Here is a 17,351-nt window from a genome sequence, read left to right on the forward strand (position 1 = left end):
CCCACTTGGATGGCTTTAAAAGAGGGTTGGACCCAATTATGAAGGGGAGGGCTACTAACAGCTCCTGCCAACCTAGCAGTTTGAAAGCACGCCGAAAAGTGCAAGTAGATAAATAGGTACCACTCCGGCAGGAAGGTAAATGGCATTTCCATGTGCTGCTCTGGTTTCAGTGTTCTGTTGCACCAGAAGCAGCTTAGTCATGCTGGCCTCATGACCCGGAAAAACTGTCTGTGGGCAAACACCAGCTCCCTCGGCCTGTAAAGCGAGATGAGCGCAGCAACCCCAGAGTCGCCTGCAACTGGACTTAACTGTCAGGGGTCCTTTACCTTTACCTTTTAACCATGATAATATGCTCTGCCTTTACAGTTGGAAGCAGCAGCGATTCTGAGCACCAGTTGCTGGAGTCCATAGAAGGAGAGAGTGCTGTTGTGCAGATTTCCTATAACAAGATGCTGGACTAGATGGTCCATTGGCCTGGTCCAGCAGCTGGTTGTTCTGAGGCTACTAGCTATGCTTCAAGATGTTTTCTTTTGGCACCTCCCATCCACTCTCTGTGCCCCCCTCCCCTCCTCTGCATTTTTTGCAAAAAAAAAAAAAAAAAAACTTAAAAAATCACTCTGAGTTGGTTTTCAGCTCCATCCGCAATGCATTACATACACACACACACACACACACACACACACACATATATATGATTTTCTTGGTTTACAAAAGTACAGTGGTACCTCGGGTTACAGACGCTTCAGTTTACAGACTCTGCTAACCCAGAAATAGTACCTTGGGTTAAGAACTTTGCTTCAGGATGAGAACAGAAATTGTGTGGCGGTGTCACAGTGGCAGCGGGAGGCCCCATTAGCTAAAGTGGTACCTCAGGTTAAGAACAGTTTCAGGTTACGAACGGACCTCCAGACCGAATTAAGTTCTTAACCAGAGGTACCACTGTACATGCCTTGTTTCTTTTTTCAGATTGTACACTGGATTCACCCAACCCAACTCCAGAAGTGGCAGAAAAAAACTGCACTCATTTATTTTCTCACACAAAAAGTCAAGAATAAGCCCCAAATACCTGCACCTCCCCTCCTCAGAAGGAGGAAGGGGAAACCCTAACACAGAATTGCCAACCAAGTACGCCACATAATCCTGTATATCCTAGAAGACAAGACGAAACAATGGGTCCATTTGGAGAGAGACACCGTTTAAAATATCCCTACAACTGCAATGCATTACTGAATTAAGTCTGGATAACTGACAATTTGTTGTGAGCCTCTGTACTGAACCCTCAAAGGGAATTTTCTCCTACAGGCTCAGTTCTGTTGATCCACCTGTATTTTACACTGCTGATTACTTTTGGCCTTTGACTTGTTCTTAGGACTTGCTCAGTGTTTTATGGTTTTCTTTACCACTTGATAAAGAGATTTACACATTTCCTAAAAACACACAACCCCTCCCCAAACAAGAAGTAATCTTTCTCTCTCTTCCCTTACCCTTCCCAGTAGAGTTTCAATGCATAAAATCTGTGTTAACACCATCATACTTCCAGTTTTGCAAAAAGAAAAAGAAAAAGCCTTCCAGCTACATGTTTATTCTAGGTTTAATCTACTCAAAATGGATGTAGCTTCCTTTTGCTCAGGGCTGCACTGCAGGCCAAACCACACTGGCTGGTCAATGAGGAAGTTGCTTTGAAATTTCATGACATCTCAATACATTTCCTTGTGCTCAAAAGGATTCATCTATAATAAATGCTACAAACTCAAGATCAGACGTCAAATATGCTGCCCTGGATATATTGGAAGTTGAGTATGGGTTGTAGCCCATTCAAGTTTCACTCTGAATAGCTCCATCGAAAGTAATAACCCAAAGTAAGTTATGTCCATTAATTTCAATAGATCTACTCTGAGTCAGACTAGCACTGGCTTAAAACCTTTAGTGTTTAATCCACTACTTGAACTATAGTTACAGGGGCTTATCTCCTCCACAGTGCTAGCTGATCAGGAATAACTTCCTTGTGGTAAGAGCTGTTTGACAGTGGAATCGACCACCTCAGTAGGTGGTGGTCCCTCTTTCCTTGCAGATTTTAAAACAGAGATTGGATGTCCATTTATCATAGATTCTTCCTGTACTGTGGGGATTGGACTAGATGACCCTTTGATCTCTTCCAACTTTACAGTGCTCTGATTCTATGATTGCCACTCTTCGTGGGTGAATTGCATGCTATATTTAAATGTAAAACAACTGTGACCCTATTCAGAGAGTCAAGTTTTGTGAATGACAGTTTGACCACAAAGACAAAGAAATAGCATTATCCACCTTTCAAAGAGAACTAGCAGATATAATGTATTTGGATTCTCATCAAGCTTCTGATGGCAACGCCTTGGAGAAGGCAATTAAGGAAATCGCTAAATAGTTTCACAGTTAAAGGCAAAGTTAAGTACTGGTAATGAAGAGCAGGAAGTGACAAAAAACTTTTAGCCTCCAACAAAGTCAATAATATCTCAGGTTTTATTAGGGGAAAAAATGGGCTCCGGTGTATTAAATTTCAATTTCCATGCTGTTTCACACGTTATTTTTCCTAACCTGATGATTAATATTTGAACAGAGATCTGTGTGTGCAATTAATGGATAGATACGCAAGTGGCTATTTTGAATAGCTGAACATTGGCTGACTGGAAATTAGACTGTTGCTTTAATAGAACGACTAGAGATGGGTGCATCAGTTGCTTCACATCCTGTGCCAATTTTGCACAGGTTCATCCCAAAATTCATTCTCCCTTCAGGAAAATTTATCTTCAGGAAAATTCTCATTGCAGTGCCCCTTTTTCTAAATTATTTTCTCTCACATTATTATTATTATTATTATTATTATTATTATTATTAGTCTTTTCCCCATATTGGGGCTCAAGGCAGCTTAAACAAATTAAAACAGCACAGATAAAATGCAAAAAGCTAAAAACATGTAAAAGATATACCAGAACATCCTATTCGTCCATCTCCTTCAGTATTCTCCACTCTGACTTGTAGCAGTTCTTCAAGGTCACAGGCAGAGGTCTGGCTCATCCCTGAAGAAACTATTTCTGGGGAGGAAGGAAAAGATAGGCTGGGTTGGAGCTCAGCTGCCAAGACTTCAGACCTCAGTCAGATGACATCACACTAGACTTGAAATGGGGCTCCTGGATTTGAGGGCTTTTACGCAACCTGTGAGAAGAGGGCACTTTTAGCCCTTTTCAAGCACATTCATTTGTTATTATTATCATAGCTGTTTTAAAAAGAAAGACCATCCTTTATTTAAAAAAAAAAAATCCTCTATAGCCCCAAGTGAGCTAAGTAGGAGGTTTTGCCGCCAAAATTTTGGCAGCCGGGCCCCATCAATAATTTACACATCACCCAGAAAGCATATTTCTCACTGTCATAGCAATTTATCATTAGATAGATGTTCTTGGCACCCAACACGCAGTGTTAAAACTTGATATAGACAGCCAAATAAGTGAAATGCGGAATGCTGACAGAGTAGCTATTGGCAAGCTTTGATGTATCAGTATTTTAGAAGATATCAACTTCTCCAATGAATGCTGAGGCAAGGCGAACAGTTGTCAAAAGGGAGAGATTGGTGGCTTGTCTTCCTGAGGCGGTTGTGGGTTTTTTTCTTCCCCTTAATGCATATGTTTAGTGCTAATGATTTGAGCAGTTCCAGTTGCTTCTAATTGCACTGTGTGGATTTCAGTTTATTTATTTATTTATTTATTTGAAAAAAAAACCCCTATTTATATACCGCTGTATCATAAAAATATATCACAGCGGTCTACAATGTAAAATAATAAACCATACAGTAAAATAATATAAAAATTAAAAACAAGTTAAAAGGAAACACACACACACCAGTAGACCATTGTGGAAGATGTACTATTAATGTCCTGCATAAGCCTGGTAGAATAGGAAAGTTTTCAGTAGGCATTTAAAAGTTGTTACAGGAGGTACCCATTGATTTTCTATTTGCAGGGTGTTCTACAGGACTGGGCTGATGACACAAAAAGCTCAGTTTTCTCACTGTCTGGGTTAAGCCCAAGGAGAATGCCCCATGGTAAGATCCTGAACCAAACTCCTAGGCACAGTAAAACAATATGGTGCATATACCCTTTCTGTGTGTGCAGTGCTTCCTCCTACAGGAGGAGAGCCAATTGAAATGTCATACAAATTAATTAATTAATTAATTAATTTTAATGTGTCTAGTTCTGGACACCATACTTTAAGAAGGATATTGACAAGCTGGAGCGTGTACAGAGGAGAGTGACCAGGGTGGTTGAAGGTCTGGAAACCAAGCCTTATGAGTAACGATGGAGGGAGTTGCATATGTTTAGCCTGGAGAAAAGGAAACCAAGAGATGTGATGGCCACCTTCAGATATCTAAAGGGCTATCACATGGAGCAACTGTTCCTCATAAGGCTTGGTTTCCAGAACCTCAATCATCTTGGAGTCAAGATTTAGTGTTGGAAATGCTTGATTTCTTTGCTGTTCTTGCTTTTAATTTTTGGTATCTTGATTGCTGGGCCTTATTATGACTTATGTGGGGATCGTTTAATTTTACTGTGTGCTTATGGAGATGTTTTCATTTATTGCTCATGACTCTTTTTTGCTGTATTTTCATAATTATGTAAATCTTTTCATGTTGTAAGCAGCCTCGGAAAGGAGGCATATGGATAAATTATGGTGATGATGATAACCGATCAAATTTCGCCCCCATATTTCGTCTCTCTCTAGACTCCATCTGCCCCAGCTGCCTAAAGAATTTGACAAGGGATGCGGGGATGACTGCTTCTTTTCCCTGCTCCACCTTCCCCTTGATGCCTGTTTGCAAGAACAGGGTGTTCCTTGAAGAGGAATGTTTGCTAACTCTCTTGCACACATGCTTCCTCCACTGCCACCCAGCTCCCATTGCACTCATGCTAGCCAGGAAAGAATTCGGAAGACAGACAGCAGACAGGGCTCTAGCAATTGGCAACTGTGTCAGGAGTGACACTCAAACAGAGTGAACACCTCAGTCGTGGAGAAATATGGCCTCCTCAGCAAAGGTTGCTTAAAACAAAAGCTCATTTATCTGAATGCGGCAGACACACAATCAATTTACATGAAGAATTTCAAAATTAGTCAGATTGTAATGAACTATGAAATACTGATTAATGCGTTTTTGCAATGTTTGGTTAGAGGTGCATGGTGCCCTGTAGCATATTCTTGCTATTTCCAACATGTACAGGCTAATCATAAGGTTCATATCAACTGCCAGAACATAAACAGTCTCTCAGTTCTGACAATCTCTCATCCTTAAGTGCGAGCACACACAGAGAGGCACACAAACACAAATATTTGCAATAGAGAGCCTGTCATTAAGGTGAGAAGGTGAGGTAGTTGGTGAGGCTGGGAGACACTGGCTGGCTTCCAGGGTCACCCACTGAGTTCCATGGCTGAGTGGGGATTTCAACCCTAGTCTCCAAGGTCCTGGTTTGACACTCTAACCACTACACCACTGACTTGATAGCAAGCTAGATGATATATACAGGGGTGCCAACTTGAATAAAATATTGGGGGCGAGGCAGGTAAACCCTGCCCACATCACATGGTGTGGCACACATACACCATTTGAATGGCAACGTCCATCAACTTTAGGAGGGGCCGACCCATCAAATATTTTATTGGGAAGGGCAAAGACCCATCGACCCCTAGAATTTGGCTCCTATGGATGGATGAATAGGTAGGTAGGAATATCTATCTATCATCTATCTATCTATCTATCTATCTATCTATCATCTATCTATCTATCTATCATCTATCTATCTATCTATCTATCTATCTATCTATCTATCATCTATCATCTATCTATCATCTATATCTACCTATCATCTATCTATCTATCTATCATCCCTCTCACTCTCTCTCTCTCTCTATATATATATATATATCTATATATATATATATAGATATATCATCTATCATCTATCTTACCTTTCCTCCAACAACCTCAAAGCAGCTTACAAGATACTCCCTTCAGATATCATCTTCATAACAATGCTATGAGGTAGTGTGATTGGCCCAGGATCGGTGAATGGCTGAGCAGGAATTAGAACTCCAGTCCCAATGCTAGCTTCTAGCTACCAAGAGGGGAAGAGGGGAGCTACCAAGAGCGGAGAGCAGGCCACTTGGTGAAGGGGTGGTGGTGGAGCCAATCTGACGCTCTTGCCACTACGCCCCCAGCACACCAAACTCCCCACTGCTTTGCTCCTCCCCCCTCCCAGTAACTAGCTGTGATACACAACATTTGGAAGCCAGTCAGCCATGCAGCCCGCTCACCCATACCACCCAGTTAGCAGCTACCACCATTGGTCACACCGGCTGTGCTTGATGGGAGTTGGGAGTCCAACATCTGGAAGGTGAAAAGTTCTCCAGTGGGGGAAGTTTGAAACTAGAGATTCCAAAGAAATATTGTTTCTGATTCCCCCACCCCAAAAGTCACATCCTTACAGGGCATGTCTTAAATGGTTTCTTTCTGATTTATCTGAATCAGTCCAATTATTCATGTTTATGCAAGAAATGCATGAGCTTTCTGGCTACAATCCTCCACATCCTTTCCTCCAAAACAAAGGAAATCCCAGCTGGACTTTGGAGTTGACACGCATAAATTTTTTGCTGAATGTGGACAGGTCTCTTTCTGTAGTTTGATATGGTTGGCGTCATTACTCAAAAAAATAAAAATAGAACCCATAGCTAGATTTTAAATGTCCATGCTGCTTATCTCATTTAATTTTATTCAGAATCAGATTTGCTAATGAAGAATAGGAAACAATATTATTGGTTATGTGGTTATCAATGAGAGTTCTGGAACTGCCCTTGCAATAAAAATTCAGAAGCAGGGCAAAATTATTGTTATTTTAAAAGAGTTTATTATCTGTATAGGTGAAGTCTTTTCTCAGAAGTATGGGATGGGGGGGGGGGAAATCCCATTGTACACAATGGAAGATCTTTCAGTTTGGGGTTGGTGGTTGCCAGTAGCAACAAAGAATGGAAAATTACCATCTGGCTTCAAGTTTTAAATGGGATTTGAATAATCAATTTAATAATGGATCTTGTACACGCCTCACAAAAATAATCACTTGTGTTGGCTTCCGAACAAAACTTTGGAATAAGACAAAGATATGCCTTACAAACGTAATACAAAGCGAACAATCATCTACCACAATTTTGATTTGCATTCCTAACTTTACTTAAAGTCGTGAGGAGCTGCTCTCCTCATCTCCTGGGTTGTTCAGATACAACTCATTTGTAAATAGACAAGAGGCAACAGAGCGAGAGGACTCCAGTTCACCAATCCTCCCACAGAGTATAAAATGGCTGCCCTGAGGGAAGCCATTTTAAATGGCTTAACACAGCAGCCATTGCCTCATGGTAGGCTTGCCAATTCTCCCAAGGTTCATGGGGAAGAGATGTGTCCCATTGGCAGAGCACGTGCCAATGACACCGAAGGTCCCAGGTTCAATCCCTGCCAACTCCATGTCAAGTTTTTCTGTGTCCTTACTATATGATTATAAATTATTTCAAAGGTTCCATTTGGAAGGTCCTTGCACTTCAACTTACCATAGGTAAGGGAACTTTTTATTATTATTTTAGAACAGGGTTTTCATAAAGTGAGTGAAGGCTATAAAAAGGCTGGCGAAATTAAACATCTGCATTGTTAATATTTTCACTCTTGCTAGATGGAAATATTGTTTAGGAACAGAGATGCTGCATAAAGGTTTCACACTATTCCTTCATTTACAAGATAAATATCGTACCAAAAATATCCTCACACAGTGCTGAGACCAGCAAAAAAGATGGAACTGATTATCCTGAGCTAGAAGGGTTACAGTTGTACAGAGAAGCTTGAGAAAGATTTCTATTTCTGCAAAGTGTCCTTAATGTGACACATATCAAATTAGGGAATTACATGGCACTCCTGTGGAAGCAAAATCTGAAGCCGAGCCCTTGTGTTTTCAGGCTAACATCTTCTTGACTAGGGTTGATTTTTACTTCTACCATTAGTCATCAGACCAGTTCCTACTCCTTAGCCTTGGGATGTCCACTGTTGCTGAGGTGGGGTTTACTCCTGGCAACCTGCTCAGCCCCTCCACAGTGTCCCAAGCCAGTGGGCCTCTCTCCTGGTTTCCATGCTCTCATGGCATTCCTCCTCTGGCCTCCTCTGGCCAAACCTGCCTCCTCTGGCCTCCTCTGGCCAAACCTGCCAAGAAGTCTCCATGGGGATCATGACAACCAGTGGGGTCTTCTTATATACTTACTACAACTTCATCTGAAGGAACAGTTGAGGATATTTGGCCTGTGGAAGAGAAGACCTGAGAGGTGATATGATGGCCATCTTCAAATATCTTGAAGGGCTGTCACATGGATGATGGAGCAAGCTTGTGCCAAAAGGTAGAAACCAAATAAATGGATTTAAGTTACAAGAAAGAAGATTCCAACTAAACATCAGGAATAACTTCCTTGTGGTAAGAGCTGTTTGAAGTGAAATGGACCACTCCTCAGTAGGTAGTGGACTCTCCTTCCTTGGGCTGATCCAGTGGGCTTTTCTTATGTCATTACTACAACTTTATCTGAAGGAACAGTGGAGGGAGTTGGGGATATTTAGCCTGGAGAAGGGAAGACTGAGAGGTGGTAGGATAGTAATCTTCAAATATCTGTCCTATCCCCTCTCAGGCTAAACTCCAGGCTAAACTCACCCACCTTTCTCAACTGTTCCTCACAAATGAAGCTTTGTTTCCAGGCCTTTGATCATCCTAGTGGCCCTCTCCTGCACAAGGTCCAACTTGCCAATGTGCTTCTTAAACTGTAGTGCCCAGATTAGGACACAGGAATCCAGGTTGGGTCTGCCCAAGGCAGAAATGAGTGATAATTTTGGGAAACTGTTTTGATTTTTTTTTCTACAATCAAGTGATATAAATAAATAAATAAAATAAAATACCACTACTTCCCTTGATCTGAATGCTAGACTTTTGTTGATGCAGTCAAAAATTGCATTAACCTTTTTTTTTTGCTGCTGCATCAGTGTTGACATGAGAATTTTGTGGCCTGCTAAGGGGCTATGAATCTAGGGGCCTGCTAAGACCCCTAGATCCTTTCAACATGTAAATATGAATATATCTGACCCTAGACTCCACCTTGTGCAACAGACATGGCACTGAAAAAATTCTCCCCCGCCCTCCATGTCCACCCAAACTCAAAGCTTACAGAGAGATGATTTGCATGAGAGATATCTGCTGAACCAGCTTGGCTCCTCGTTAGGTGTGAGGCAATATGTTTCAGTTCATTTTGAGAATGTGATGTGACTTGGAGATGAAATGGATGTCCGTCTGCTAGACAGGTGCCAGAAACATCATTATTCCATCTCTGCATGATTAATTCCTCTTGAGCCCCTGCCAGATGGCATGGAGAGAACACTCTGCACTGCCAATCAAGTGACCTGAAATGACAGAACAACGTTGTGAGTAGCCAGCCTAATCAGGCAAAGGTCCAACAACCGCCAGGTGTCATTTATAATTTCTATAACATATTTCTCTTCCTTCCACACCCCAAAAAGAGTCGGTTTATTTGGAGAATTATCAAAGTCATTATTGTTAAGAATTGCCCTTGCAATGTATACCGTGGAATAATAATTACTCAACTGACGGCAAATTGGCCAGATTTTAAGGTTAAGTGTAGTTGAGTGTACCGATGTCAGCTACTGAATGGTTTGTAGATTTCACATAATATATCTGTTGCTGGATGGCATGACTCTGGGTTTCAAGTGAGGGGTGCTCCCTCTGTGCAAAATGTTGCGAAGAATGCTAGCTCTAGATCAGGCTTCCTTAACCTTGGCCCTCCAGATGTTTTTGGCCTACAACTCCTGTTATGTATTGAAGTTCTCACCCTGGGCCAGCAGGGGGATACTGTAGATAGTTATGCAGATGAAGGATCGAAAGTGACGTTCAGTGATTGGATAGTTTGTATGCAAATGAAGGATCAAAAGTGATGTTCAGTGATTGGATAGTTTTAGAAAGTTGCTACAGTAACTGTTGTACTGGAGCTCTATATAAGCAGGCTGACTGAGCCCTTCAGTTCAGTTCAGTTCTGCCTCTGAATAAACAAGAGCTGTTTGAAGAATCGCTGTGTTCGCCCACAACTTAACAACTCCCATGATCCCTAGCTAGCAGGACCAGTGGTCAGGGATGATGGGAATTATAGTCTCAAAACATCTGGAGGACTAAGGTTGAGGAAGCCTGCTCTAGATCCTCCACTTTATTATATTTTATTTCTATGTAAACAATTTTGTTTCTGCTTTTTTATGCAAGGGAGCCATTCAAACCATTTGAGCTCCCACCTGCAATCTGAAGTGGTATCTCCCACCAACAAACAACCACATGAGTGTGCTAATGGTGTGGCCCAGCTTATAGCATCAGATCACCCCTAGACAAAAACTGCAGATGAAAAAAAATGATTCTTACCTAATGATTTAGACAGGACTCTCCAGAAATATTTTGATATCTGTGGGCCATAGCCTTAGACGGACCAGCAGATATATCATGGCTTCCTCGCCTGCTATTGGTGTGGCTGTCCTGATGCCACAGAGGAGCTAAGAAACCTAGCTATAAGCAGCAGGCTGCTAAGCAGAACAAGGAGGACCTTAGGATCTGAATGCTGATGCTGATGTTGATGTGCAAGGTTTGTTCCAGCCATGGCAAAGTCTTACACAAACCTTGATCCATCCAGGGAAGCAAGAGACTTGTCATAGTTCAAGGGCACATTTCAGATAGGCAAAAGCCCTCGAGAAGGACAAAAAGTAGGGTGAGGAGAGATGAGGTGTGACCTTGGAGAGATGGGGTGTGACCTGTGGGGAAGGAAGGAGTTGTGGCCTGGGGAGAGTCCTAGGGGCCAGATGGAGAGTCCTGAAGGGCCACATTTGATTCCAAGGCCTGTGGTCCCCTACCTTTTAGAAAGGCAAAACTTGATTTTACAGACCACACAAGGCCCACTCTTTGAAACAAGGGTGTTTCAAAGCATCCATTTGAAAGCAAAGGTTCTTCCCTAACCAAAAAAAAGAAAACTACGTCAAAAGGGTCATGCCAATAGATCTGATCCAATGAATGTCCGTGAGTATGTTGAATTAGCCCCTGTTTGTAGCCTAAATGCAGTTTGTGGCACAGTTCTATAAGGGAAACGTCATGACACAGTAATTTGGGCAATGGGGGAGTAATTGAGTTAAGATATGCTGATAAAGATCGATGGCCAAGGTTTGGAGTTATGACACCAACAAAGTTACAATGACATTAGCCCAAAGAGAAAGACACAAATCCATTACAAAGATACAATCAAATATTCAAAAAAGCCCGGCTTGCTCATTACTTATTCATGCTAATACAAGTATATTAAGAAATCTAAACAGTGTTAGCACTCAATCTCTCACAGACCAAATGAGCTTTTGCATTTATCAGCCGCGAGTCATCAGGACCCAATGTTAGCCGTACAAAGGTGGTAATATGACATAACGGAGATATTTATATCAGCACACGCTGACTGAAAGATACAGTGGAATTTATTAAATTGAGTAATGCCTTTGCATTCTGGGCTCCAATAAAAGACATAACTGTGCAGAAGTCATTTCCCCAGACAATAAGATTTACCTTTGTAATCACTTAATGATCCTGTATGTGTGCTCTCCCCCCCCCCTCTCTCGCTCTCTCGCTCTTGCTCTCTCTTCTCTCCCCCCCCCCCAGAGTTGTCCAGCAGAGAATGCCCTGAGGCAGAGGTTTTCAACCTTTTTGAGTCCACAGCTCCCTTAACCGACTACATTCTTTCTGTGGCACCCCTGTAGGCCTCAGGAGTCACCCTTTGCCTGCAGAGCTGGCAGCCTCTCACCCTTTTTCAAACACCCTCCCTTGTGGAGTGTTCCCTCTGCCTCCTCTCCTATCCCCTCTCCTTGGGAGTCCTCTGGGCAACCACTGCTGCTTCCCCTGAGCTGCCCCTCCCATGCCCCAAAGAGAGTTGCCTCCCAGAGACATAATTTGCTTGGGGAACTTGTAGCCAGAGCTGCTGCAACAAACAGCTGTGCAAACCTTGGGGAGGCAAAGACGTGAGGGGGCATCAGAGGAGGGTGGGAAGGAAAGACGGGCAGAGGCCAGTGGTGCCTGCAGCACCCCTGACTATCATTCAAGGCACCCCAGAGTGCCACAGCACACTGGTTGAAAACCACCGCCCTGAGGAAATCAAGGCAAAACCTTTAATCCACTCCCACAACAATCTTTCTACTTGAAGATTGGCATGCATGTCTAGTACAATGCATGCCATTGGAAGAACAGGATGTGGAACTAGATGGCCCATTGGCCTGATCCAAAATTCTTATTGACCAGGTAGGGTCATAAAGAAGAAAGTGGACATTCTGGTCTCGGTCCCAAAGGGTAAAGAGCTTTAAAGATCAGTTCATTTCACACTTCTCTAGTCAAAGCAAAGTGTGGCCATCATATTGTTCCAAACGGCAACCCATTTGCCTTTATGGATTTTTCTTCATTAGTAAATAGGAAACATTACAACTTATTTTATTGGGTTCCCACCTCCCCAAAGAATGTAGGGTGAAGTACACTGTGTTCTCGCAAACAGATGGGGCTTTTCTGAGCTATAGGATTTCTATTCTGCTGCAGTGAAAGCCATTGATTCCCCTTCATGTTAATCAGATTTCAATTTATGAAAATATGTTAGCAAATCAAGGTTGTGCACCTTAAACAGGATGGATTTTGTCATCAGTTTCGTTTGTACAATGAGAATTTTTAAAAAGCCTTTTCTTTCCTAAAAGCGGTAAAGTTCCGCTTTTGAAAGACACAGCTTTCATCCAATCCAATTTCTTCTTTTCCCTCCCCCAATCGAAATGTGAGTTAAAGTGGGGGGGGGGGACAAATGCAGACACTGCTTTAGTAATTCTTGCACATAGTAATACGTAGCACAAGGACATATGTAGATCTGCAAATACTGTTTACAGTTCCTTCTTCACCATAAAAACACTCAAGAAAGGTATAGTTTCAGTTTTATCCCAATGACATTTCGTTTATTAACTGTGACTGATAAATCCAGTGCCTCTGAAATCAGATAAAACTTTGATAAATGGCTTCTTTGGGAGCAGATCGCAACGGCTAAGCCCTGTTCATCTGTGGCCACCCAGCACCAATCAGCACCATTTTATTTAATCAACAGCTCAGAAAACACGGCATTTGAAAGCTATCATTCCATTAAAAGATGGGAGAAGATAGTCCTTTCCTGTAAGGGAGCCTTGGAAGACACAAAACTACAAAAACTGAACCGTGTGTGTCTGACAGCAGGTTTTATACTCTTAAGTACAAAATGAGGAAAGGACAGCAACCACTGCAAAACTGGGGAGGATTCCAAAACCCTCATTAGAATTTATTCACAGTGTAGTGGTTAGAGCATTGGACTGAGACCTGGGGGAGACCAGGGTTCAAATTCCCACTCAGCCATAAAGCTCACTAGGTGATTTTGGGGGCCCAGTCATTCTTTCTCAGTGTAACCTACTTCACACAGTTGTTGTGAGGTTTCAATGAGTCGGCAGGAGAATTATATATGCCGCCTTGAGCTCCTTGGAGAAAAATGATAGGATATAAATGCAGTAAGGAAAGAAATTAAAGGAATTAAACTTACCCTTCCCAGAATTCTAGTGCAAGTCAGACTTCCTCTCAGCTACTGTTTACAAAACAAAAATGTGTCCATTAATTGCAGCCACACAGTTAATATCACACCTAGATTGGTCTTAATTTTTTTGCTGCCTGTACCCATATCAACAGGAATCGAAGGGTAAGTTTGCAACAAATCTAAACACATTTACTAAGAAGTAAGCCTCATTGAACACAAAGAAGCTCAGACCCTCCAAGTGTCTGTATTTTCCAAGGTCAGTCCCAGATTTACAGAAGCTGTCCCAGTTTCTCATTTGATCCCAGAATGTCCCGCTTTTCCTTAGGACGTTCCTATGTTCATCAGAGAAATGTTGGAAGGTATGGAGTTACGTGACCCCCCGAGCCAAGGAGCTATAACCTTTAGAAGACATCTGAAGACAGCCCTGTATAGGAAAGTTTTTCAATGTTTAATGTTTTATTATGTTTTTATTACGTTTCTGGGAAGCAACCCAGAATGGATGGGGCAACCTAGTCAGATGGGTGTGGGAAGAAGAAGAAGAAGAAGAAGAAGAAGAAGAAGAATGTCCCTATTTTCATCGGAGAAATACTGGAGGGTATGGAATCTTGCTTCTGAGTAAACAGCATATGAGACGAATCACTGCATTTTTTTCTTGTACAACTGGCATTTTTTTTAAAAAAAAAATGTTGCTTTGTCTAATGCAGGGTCTCTGTTCTTTACAGCAGCTTCAGATCTTTCCCAGTCATTTTCTTCCAGCTGTAGCTAGAGTGAAAGAGAATGTGTGATGGGGTGTTGTTCCTGGGAACCTGACATTTATCATTCAAGTGAGAGAAGATCTGATGATTCTCAAATGACATAGCCGAGAGCAAGTTATATGATCTTTGTTTCCAACACATAGAATAAAAAGTTACATTTCTCTCTGGCCCATAATTCATTCTGTTTCCAGACATTTTTCTTTTTCTTTTTGCACCACACCAACCTTACTCCTGTTTCTCATAATCCTTAGATCCCTGCCAGCTCCTCCTGCCCTGCCTGACCCTCATTATGCCACTGGAGGGGTCTGCAAGTAGTTGCCGCCTGCATCATCAAGCCCTAACCATTCCACTCAAGTTCCCGGAACATTATTGAAAGAGGTCTCATGGAAAAAATGAACAACTCCCTCAGTTGCGGTTTCTCATTTTCCCCCTCTTCAGTTCTTCACATTTCCACATGTGTTGACATGTTGTTGTTGTTGTCTTCATAAAAATTCATCAGCCTTTTATGGTGCCATTTTCTCCAAATATACACATTTTTCGCATGCAATTCTGCCCAATGCACAGATTTTTGGTGAATTAGTTCCCCGAACATTAATTGTTCCTGTCACTGATAAATGCCTGCTTATGCACGTGTTACCCTAGCAGGTGCATCTTTCTACACATTATTTGTCTGGAGCCTTGCATTGCAAAATTCAGAGAAATGCAGATTTTGAAGGATGGCTATATTTCAGGTTACATCTGGTGTGAATTTGGCAAGTTCATCTTCCAATGAGAACCAACCTGAGTGTCTCCTCCATCCCTAGTCAGTGGTGGAATGTGTGCTTAGAAAGCAGAATTATCCAGGTTCAATCCCTGCTGTCTCCACTTAAAAGGTCCAGGGTGATTTTGATTATTTAACCTCTATACCACTTAATATAAATAAAATATCTGTAAGTCATGTACAAAAAAACTGAAGCAACAACAGACAACCTAAACAAAACATTACAAAAATACACAGTTCTATATAAAACTTTTACGTTAATACAAATTTACTAATATCAATTCATTTTCCTCTGTCTCTCTGTCACCTCTGTTTCCAATTCAAACCCTCTGTCTCAGCCTCTGGGTTTTCACCCGGGGTCCAAACAAACTTTCAGCTCACCCACAAAAGTCTCATGAGAAGAGTTGCTGGAAACAGCAGATATCAGCCCCATGATATTCTTGTAAAGAAGCTGGTAAAATGCGGGCTTGACTATGCTACCACTCAGTGGATTTGTAACTGGCTGACTGACCGAACCCAAAGGGTGCTCATCAATGGTTCCTCTTCATCCTGGAGAAGAGTGACTAGTGGGGTGCCACAGGGTTCTGTCTTGGGCCCGGTCTTATTCAACATCTTTATCAACGACTTGGATGATGGACTCAAGGGCATCCTGATCAAATTTGCAGATGACACCAAACTGGGAGGGGTGGCTAACACCCCAGAGGACAGGATCACACTTCAAAACGACCTTGACAGATTAGAGAACTGGGCCAAAACAAACAAGATGAATTTTAACAGGGAGAAATGTAAAGTATTGCACTTGGGCAAAAAAAATGAGAGGCACAAATACAAGATGGGGGACACCTGGCTTGAGAGCAGTACATGTGAAAAGGATCTAGGAGTCTTGGTTGACCACAAACTTGACATGAGCCAACAGTGTGACGCAGCAGCTAAAAAAGCCAATGCAATTCTGGGCTGCATCAATAGGAGTATAGCATCTAGATCAAGGGAAATAATAGTGCCACTGTATTCTGCTCTGGTCAGACCTCACCCGGAGTACTGTGTCCAGTTCTGGGCACCACAGTTCAAGAAGGACACTGACAAACTGGAACGTGTCCAGAGGAGGGCAACCAAAATGGTCAAAGGCCTGGAAACGATGCCTTATGAGGAACGGCTAAGGGAGCTGGGCATGTTTAGCCTGGAGAAGAGGAGGTTAAGGGGTGATATGATAGCCATGTTCAAATATATAAAAGGATGTCACATAGAGGAGGGAGAAAGGTTGTTTTCTGCTTTCATTTTCAAGAATGTTTTCATTTTCAAGAATGTTTAGATTCCACCTAAACATTAGGAAGAACTTCCTGACAGTAAGAGCTGTTCGACAGTGGAATTTGCTGCCAAGGAGTGTGGTGGAGTCTCCTTCTTTGGAGGTCTTTAAGCAGAGGCTTGACAACCATATGTCAGGAGTGCTCTGATGGTGTTTGCTGCTTGGCAGGGGGTTGGACTCGATGGCCCTTGTGGTCTCTTCCAACTCTATGATTCTATGATTCTCTCACTCTAGACTTGTTTTTTCTGAGTATGCCAAAGGTGGGTGGTACTTCTCCAGGCTGCCCACAGCTGTGTTCCATTCAGCTGTACTCTCCACACCCAGTTCCAGGTACAGCAGGTTGTTGAGTTTTCCAGTGGGTCCAGAGCATGGGAAAAGGGTTTCCCTTCACTTACAGCTTTTTCCTCTCCTCATGTTTCTGCTGCTTTACTGTCCCGTGATAGGAATGATGTCTACCTGATGCCTAAATGCCAGGTGTAGGTGTGAATCTAATGTTCATTAGAAGCACATTCCAAAGGACAGGCTGCTGTCACACTAAAAGCCTTGGTTTTAGAAGGCAAAGGACAAACCTCGGAAACATATGGCCCTTAGTAGTGCCTGTCTTGAGGAACAAAGTAAACATGCATAGGATCCAGCTGTAACCTCCTTTTTTGCAGTCCTCTGTTCCAATTCAAAATGGAAAACAGCAATATTGTTTTATTTAAAAAGCGCAGACTTCAACACCTGAAAATGCTGCACTTGTTTGCTGCATTTTGGAGGTGATATGATAATGAACTTTGCAACCTCTGAATTAATTTTTTTAAAGCTGCTAAATATAAAAAGCAACATA

The 17,351-nt window shown here is 42.2% G+C and overlaps 1 long non-coding RNA gene across 3 annotated transcripts in view; it reads right to left on the minus strand.

The window, feature by feature from the left end:
• The window catches only part of LOC308482460, a 33,940-nt gene extending 19,827 nt beyond the window's left edge, over window positions 1-14,113 (minus strand). Inside the window, exons 1-5 of one of the 3 annotated variants that reach the window (XR_013989280.1) lie at window positions 13,714-14,113; window positions 9,262-9,493; window positions 2,967-3,071; window positions 2,308-2,370; window positions 1,067-1,149 (exon numbers count right to left, since the gene is read on the minus strand). This is a non-coding gene — a long non-coding RNA (uncharacterized lncRNA). The remainder of the gene's footprint in view (window positions 1-1,066; window positions 1,150-2,307; window positions 2,371-2,966; window positions 3,072-9,261; window positions 9,494-13,713) is intronic. The other 2 variants (XR_013989281.1, XR_013989279.1) reach the window with 2 other exon arrangements.
• Between the last annotated feature and the right edge of the window lie 3,238 nt (window positions 14,114-17,351).

Source organism: Podarcis pityusensis (assembly GCF_964106645.2).
Source record: "Podarcis pityusensis genome assembly, chromosome: 8".
Taxonomy (NCBI): domain Eukaryota; kingdom Metazoa; phylum Chordata; class Lepidosauria; order Squamata; family Lacertidae; genus Podarcis; species Podarcis pityusensis.